Source organism: Capsicum annuum, chromosome 4 (genome assembly GCF_002878395.1).
Source record: "Capsicum annuum cultivar UCD-10X-F1 chromosome 4, UCD10Xv1.1, whole genome shotgun sequence".
Lineage (NCBI taxonomy): Eukaryota > Viridiplantae > Streptophyta > Magnoliopsida > Solanales > Solanaceae > Capsicum > Capsicum annuum.
This window is the reverse complement of record NC_061114.1, coordinates 31,545,725-31,553,920: the sequence shown is the minus strand read 5'-3', so window position 1 is coordinate 31,553,920 and position 8,196 is coordinate 31,545,725. Positions and strand designations below refer to the sequence as shown.

The following is an 8,196-nucleotide window of genomic DNA, read 5'->3' as shown; positions in this document are numbered from 1 at the left end:
CATGAAATAATACTGCCCGTACAAATAAAATATTGAAATCTCTGTACACGCTGGTACACTAGTCTGACAAAGCCTCTACTACATAGGACTGAGGAGCCATTGGGACAGATCCCTAACTGACTCATACTAAACTGAAAGTAAACAACCATCTATTAACAAGACAAAATTGGACACACAGGTCCTTGAACTATGAGGACTCACCAACCCGCAGAAATATAGATGAAGGTACTCAAAGATCACTGTCGCTGCTGAGACTGAGCACCTGAACCTATATCATGAGGAAATATAGAATACAAAAGAGTATGGGAGTCAGTACTTGGGAATGTAATGAGAATATAGGGGTGGATGCAACATTTTAAATAATATCATAAATGTATAAGAAAATCATGCATGCTGACAATAATAACTCTCTTCGCTTGAATTATCTAAAACACTATTTCGTAAGTCATCAGTAATAACATATGCTTCATAAATCTCATAAATCATTTAGCTCAACTCAAACTCTTTGAATCATGACTTAGAGTGACTCAGTATCTCATGGTACTTAGATCATTATGGACGTGGGAGTTTCTTACAACCGACATAACTACTCCATGTGAGCCGTATAGAGTCCAACGTTTTGCCCTCCTAAGGAGAGAACCCCACATTAGCAGAGCTGTCGTACTCTTGCCAGGGAGTACAACCTTAATCTCATCTTCACAATCTCATACTCGGCCTTTGGCCCACAATTATCAACATCAATCCTACGGTGGCATGTAGTTTTCGGAAAATACTAAATTTCCTGCTTGGTGCAAAATACTCCTCTCAGACTCAGCTCAGAACGCGTTAGGAAATCCACCTCAATCAATATCAACTCATGGGTCTATCATGATGACCAAAACAACAGTATATCTCATCGGTAAATTATATACGACTGTGGATTCCTAACTCGACCCAAAATCAAAACAATCTTTCTCAGCATCAAGTACCTTTGCTTATCAAATCATTTCAAATATCAAAAGCTTCAAGGAAACATCATAGGACTCATTCTCGACTTTCAATCTCAAATATCGATATGTATTCAATAGTCAAATCTCTCATAGAAGAACACAAATCTTGACACTTATCATAAATCACTTAGAAATCATCAATATATATATATATATATATATATATATATATATATATATATATATAAAATAGCAATATACAACTCATGGAGTAAATACTCAATTTAAGAAGCATGATGGTGAAATAATCATAAATATCAAGCTTATTCAACTCAAGTCTCATAAATCATTAATAGAGAAATTTGGGTGTAAACCCACTTGAAATATCATGTAAATCAATAATAGAAAGTAAATCTTTAGGCACAAGAACGAAAGAAGTGTTCTTGTTCAAACCCCACATACCTTAGATTTAGATTTTGAAGATATAGAAACTTGCTTGAAACTTCTTTCTCACACTTATAGATCAAGACCATGTTGCCTTTGAATTGAGGAGCTTAGTTCTTGAACAACTTGAAGAAATTTATGGGAGATTTCTTGAATTTCTTGGAGATGATTTGATTTTTGGGTTCGGAAGAAACCCTAGGTTTCTAGAGAATTCTTGAAAGAAAATTGGAGAGAAATGGAGAAAAATGATCTTTTCTTCTCTACATAGATATATATAAGGCCACAAGGAGCGAAAATGACCAAGATGCCCTTTTAAAAAATGCTGAAATTTGCTGATCTGACGGTCCGTCAGATTAGCTGACGGTCCACTAGGTCGTCCATCACTTGAACACAAAAATTGGAAAGTTCTACCTCGACATGACGGTTGACCTGACGGTCCGTCAGAAAAGTGACGGTCCACCAAGTCGTCCGTCACTTGAGGGCCAGAAATGAGACATTTTGTCTTGGTCTGATGGACACCTTGACGGTCCGTCAACTTTGTGACGGTCCACCACTTTGACCGTCACACGACATCCCAAAAAGGGAGCTACTTCCTTGGCTTGACGGGACACTTGACAGTCCACCAAGGACCTGACGGTCCACCAGGTCGACCGTCAAACTTGGGCTATCCGATAACATTCAGTAAAACGGCCATAACTCACTCACCCGATGTCGGATTTTGATGAAATTGGTATTGATGGAAAGCTTATTCAATGCTCTACATGAAAAAAAGTGCAAATTAGAGAAATACAACATGGTTTAAACATCAATCACTTTGGAAGTCATACATATCCATGTAAAAAGACAGATTTAGGCTTAAGGAATGATCGAGGTATTACACATATCATATTTCAGACCAACACATGAAGTTTTGTTCTCCTTAGAAATAGTTTAGCTATTTATCGAAAATATTCAATGCCAAAATATTATCATTAAGATGAATTGTCATGATTACACAATCTGAAAGTTATGCTCTTAACATAATTTTATTGAGCAAACAACTTTATGTATGTCAAACGCAGGTCGACAATAAATGTACATGTGATCATCTTATTAATGCATGTTTTCAACATATCACATGATAGATGAACGGACCCATATTCACCTTTTATAATTTTTATATTTTGAGGGATCCAATCCCAACATTAGTTAGTCCAACCAACTTATCATGAGAACACACAATATTAAAAGTAATGAATAATTTTCTAATTCTTCAATATATGTTCAACACTCAGTATGCATATCTTTGGGATGTCGCAATCGTTCATGTTAATTTATGAACTTTTATTCTAGCAAACTCTAAGTTTACCACGACATGTATCTTTTACTTTAGTAAATTTCAGATTTACTATTACATGAATAAATTTCAGATTCACTACCTTATAAGTAGATTTCAAATAACTCTTCTCAGTTATTCAGCCTCTTTCGGAGGTAAATTGTAATACCATCACAATCAAGTGCACGTTTGCATTAATAAACTTCTCATTCTCCAGAAATGAAATATAATCGTGCCTTAAACTTATCAAATTTTGATAGTTTATAACCTTTTTCATGATATTTCTAATTTAAGAGCAAATCGAGGTGTGCATATAATGTAGATAATTTTTCTCACATATCTTTCAGAGTATATCCTATATTGCTACCACATTCACTTCTAGAATTGAGCAATTTTTCATCTTTCAGACTTGTCATATATTGACACCACATATTGCTACCACATTCACTTCTTAGAATGAAACATATTCAATGGACAAGTTTCAACACCTTTTATCAAGTACACATTATTTTGCCTTAGCATCATTATATCATCAATATGGTGCATTGCAATTCAAACTCAACGTCTTATCCATATAAAGGCGTCTTAGGCATAAATCAATAGGACTTTAACCCAACATCGTATCATCGCAGTACATCGTATTAATTCGAAATTGATGTATTAACCACATCAAATACTACTTATGGGAACTTTTAAATATTGGTGCTTCAGAACTTTGCAGTACGACAAGATTAGTTCAGGCTATGTAAAACTACATAGCAAAAGCAAATTCATAAAATTTTCAACCTGCAGAAGACAAATTAAAGGAATATATATAAAAGTTAAATGGACAAATTGTGATGTGTTACGGGCACAATCTCATGAATAATGAATAACTATACGTGTATATAAGGATTGAAATTTAATCAATTGTCCTGGCAAAAGAATAACTTAAAATTCAAACCTATTTAGCCAACTACCAGAGACAATTATCTTAAATGCATATGCATATGTTTATATCTTTTATTTTTCTTAAAATTTGTATTAGTATTAAAGACTTGTGATATCTTCTACTATATAATATTACAAAGAATATTAACTTGAACATAAAAAGAAAGATACAATATTACAAGAATATTAACTTGAACATAAAAAGAAAGATACCACTTGATATTTTCTTTTCTCTTCACAGCTTAAAGTGCTCAAGTCAGAGTCTCGTACTGAGAACGTGTTATAAAATATAAACCAAATAAAGAAGAAGAGTAGAGAGAGAAGAGAGGAGACATCTTTATTTCTCACGAGGATTTCTTGAGGAGTCCTTGATGATGATTTACAATGAAGGCAATCCTTCTATTTATAGGAGAAATTTACCCCTAGTTTCTGACTAAAACATGGATACTTCAAATCCTAACATATATCAACTAGATCTTGATAGATCTTATTATATATTATCTATATAGACATTCAGTATAATGTAAATACATTTAGAACAAAAATCAAATTCCTGAGCCATTCGGTGGGATTAATTTCAACCCTTAAAAATCTATATCTATATCTATCTATAATCTATAATCGATATCTATATCTATAATCTATATCAATAATCTATAATCTATAATCTATAATCTGTAATCTATATCTATATATCTATATAATATAATAATATATTAAAACTGTGAAGACCCTTAGAAGAGTGATTTGAACTTTTTACCCTTCATTATAAAACTCTTTTTTAGACAAAATTGTCTTTTCACTATTTTTTAATCTATTATTTAATTATTTTTTATTATATTAACTAGACTTCTTAAAATATATGAGACTCCTAAAATATATGGTAGAAGAATTAATTACTAATATTTTCCTTTCTACTAGACTTTCTAAAATATATGAGACTCCTAAAATATATGGTAGGAGAATTAATTAATATTTTCCTTTCTACTAGACTTTCTAAAATATATGGGACTCCTAAAATATACGGTAGGAGAATTAATTAATATTTTTATTTCTACTGTTCAATTGGAAAAATACTCCTAAATTAGGACTTTATTAAGAAAATACTTCTATAAATATTGAGATGTGCGTTAAACTAGAGAACAAACCGGTTTGCCTATTAGGAGAATATGAATGATGCTGATCTAACTTGATTCGATTGCATATCTAGATTGGTGGATGCTTGATTTTCTAACTCTTAACTTCTTCAGTGTTTTTGTCAGCATAATAGAATTTAACATGTGTGTATATATATTTCTTCTTTGTTTTCATTTAAAATCATTCTTTAGGATCAAAATTTTCGCTCAGACAAGAATTAGTTGGATCAAAATCGAAGCTTTGTGATCACTATTATATTTTTTTATAGTTTACAGGTTGTAGATGAATGTCAGTTGGCTTTGAAGAATTTATTGCGTAAAAGTTAGGTTTAATTGTACTATTTTAATATCTTTATTATCTTATTATTTTATTTTAATTTACAGATGCTAGATGAATATGTGTCGGCTTTGAAATATTTTTTTAGGTAAAGGTTAGGTTTAATTGTATTATCGTAATATCTCTTTTTAGTTTGTATTTTGTGATATTTTACAGTTCGTAGATGAATCTCGATCGGCTTTGAGAAATTTTTGTGTGTAAAATTTAAGTTTAATTGTATTATTTTGATATCACTTTTATCGTATTATTTTGTTGCAGTTTACAGGTGAAAGATAAATGTTGGTTGGCTTTGAGAATTTATTTTAAGTAAAAATTAGGTTTAGTTGTATTATTTTGATATCTCTGTTATCGTATTATTTTGTTATTATTTACAGGTGGTAGACAAGTATCGGACGAATTTGAGAAAATTTTTGTGTGTAAAAAATAGATTTAATTGTATTATTTTGATGTCTCTATAATTGTATTGTTTACAGATGATAGATGAATGTCGATCGACTTTTAAAAATATTTTTGATAAAAATTAGGGTTAATAAATAAATTCTCCAACTTTACATACTCAAAAGATATTAAATTTAATTATTATATTCGTCTTTATTATTTAAACAAATATCCTATTTAATGTAATGTTTGAATTCATTAAAGTGAGGTACGCGCGCAAGGCGTGTACACCTAAACTAGTTTATATATCAACACCAAAAACTAGAAATATATAAATATAAAAGAAATATATATTTAACTATTTAATATAAACCTTAGCTGAAAAATAAATATTTTAAATTAATAATTATTTAATTAGTGAGCAGATTAGATTGAGAAATAAAATTATTGGTGAAATCAAAAATATAATATGGTCAAATATGCATAAATAAATTATTGAATTGATATTCTATTTCTTTTTTCTGTTTATATCTTAAAGAACTATATTTATAAGTCGTATGAAAAGATATTTGGCATGTTGAGAAGTCGTGATTTGAAATTTGTACACACCTAATTTTATCCTTCCCAAAAATCAATTAACCCATTTTTTACCTCACATTATCATACACCCTCACCCATGTGATTATACCCTTACAAAAATAGCAAAATTTCAATAAATTCGTAACAAATTAAATCCCTAATTTTCTCTTATCCTAACAAACTTTATCTCAACTAACTAACCCCCTCATTCCATCCCCCACATACCCTTAGCTACATGTCCCCACCCCCACCCTACCTTACTATTCCCTTTACACGTTCTTTTTCATCATTTTTCTTTTAAAAAGGGCAATGGACACATAACAGGGGAGGGGGAATACACTTTCCATTTTTAGAGGGGGGACTACAACACCACAATAAGAATAGAGAAACAACCATCATCTTCTCCAGGAGAAAAACTCCATTTTTTTCTTTATATACACACTTCACACATCATCACAGAGGAAACCCATCACCCATAACAAAAAGGGAATCCTCCATTTGTTTCAATGTACACAGATTGACACGACAACAATTTCAAACACACAGCAAATCGACACAACACCAGCAGTAACAGTATTACCATTCTTACTGCTAAACAGAGACCCAAATTTCCTTTGAACGCAATCTATACGCACTCACCGAGCATACACACACTTCCATCAGATACACACATATACGAATGAGAGAGATCCTGAGAGAGAGGACAGAGAGAAGAGAATAAGTAAGCGAGAAAGCTGATCGGAGAAGTGACGAGAAAAAGAAAAAACTGATCGGAAAATAGTGAAACACCGGCGAGAAACAGACCTGTTCGTGTAAAGTTTGGTGTGGGTCATTCTCTCTTAGCAATTTTAGTTCGAATTAGCAAAAAATAGGATTGGGTTGGATAGCTGGGTTTTTCGATTGGCGAGTTTTCTTGTGGAGGTTGATTCGAGGTTTCGGACACGGATCCTATCTTTTTGATCGAGTGATACTTGATTATGATAATCAATTGAGGTCCGATTCTACTCCTTCACTTTTTTATTTTTTTATCTATCGTATTCGATGCATTGAATTGAGTGTCATTGCTTGATATTTGGTGGTGATGAATCATTGTTTTTTTTGATTTGTGGTTGGGTCCCTTGATTATGACTTGTATAGTGAAATGGTATGTCGTTTGAGAATTAAAATGGGTTGTTTGAGGCGGAATTGAAATTGATAAAAGTGAAAGTGTATTTATTTTGATTCATTGTTAGAGATTTAATTCAAAATAAATATGGATGTTGTTAAACGCAACAGTATCATGATTGAGTAAAATTCATAGGCAAACGGTAGGTTGGGTAAGCAAATTTTTAGAAATTGTGGAATATTGAATGCTTGAAACATGTGTTGAATGACTTAGTTTTATTTCTTTTGAATCAAATATATCAGTGGCCGGGAAATGCCCTGAGGTATTTGTGTTTATTCGACAGGATTTCACCGAGGTATTTTGTAGCCGGAGGATGTTAGTGACAAAGGCCCGAGGCATCGGGTGGAGCTTAGTCTAGGATTAGTTTAGAATAGGATTTATACTTTTTGCATTTTTCTATTTTGGACTGTATAATTAGATTGGACACTATATTTTGGATTGTTTTGTTTTGTTTGTTTGACTAATTGTTTTACATATTTTTTGTGTGGTTTATACATTCATCGTGCCAAAATAGACGATACGTTCCACAAAGAGACCGTGGCCAAACCACAGGATCAGGGGGTTCCTAACACCTTCCCCTCGGTCAACAGAATTCATTATCCGGAATATCTGTTCGCAGATCAGTTTTAGAGTCAAACTATTTTGAAAAAGGATTTCCAAAGGTGACTTGACACACCCGATTTATGTCTAGTGGGGACTCTGAGTTAATTGTAAAATGAATTTTTTTTGAAATAAATTTTTCATTTTTGTCACTTTAATAATAAAAACCCTTTCAAACTTTAAAATTAATCTTTTTGGTTAAAAGGAGGTGTGATAGCACTGGCGACTCTGCTGGAGATTTTTCAGAATTCAAGCTTATTTTTGGAGTTGTACTGGCTTAGTTTGACACTATGGATGTATAGACATTTTGTTTGTGCTATTGTTTGTGTTTTTGTTTTATCATTGTTGGATGCCTACGTGCTCTTTGTTTACAGTCTTTCTTT

At 32.0% G+C, this 8,196-nt stretch overlaps 1 long non-coding RNA gene across 1 annotated transcript; it reads left to right on the top strand.

Annotated features, from left to right (window-relative positions):
• Positions 1-6,388: 6,388 nt before the first annotated feature.
• On the top strand, positions 6,389-7,658 carry LOC124897655. Its single transcript, XR_007054454.1, has 2 exons — positions 6,389-7,041; positions 7,456-7,658. It is a non-coding gene; the product is annotated as an uncharacterized LOC124897655 (long non-coding RNA).
• The last annotated feature ends 538 nt before the right edge of the window (positions 7,659-8,196 follow it).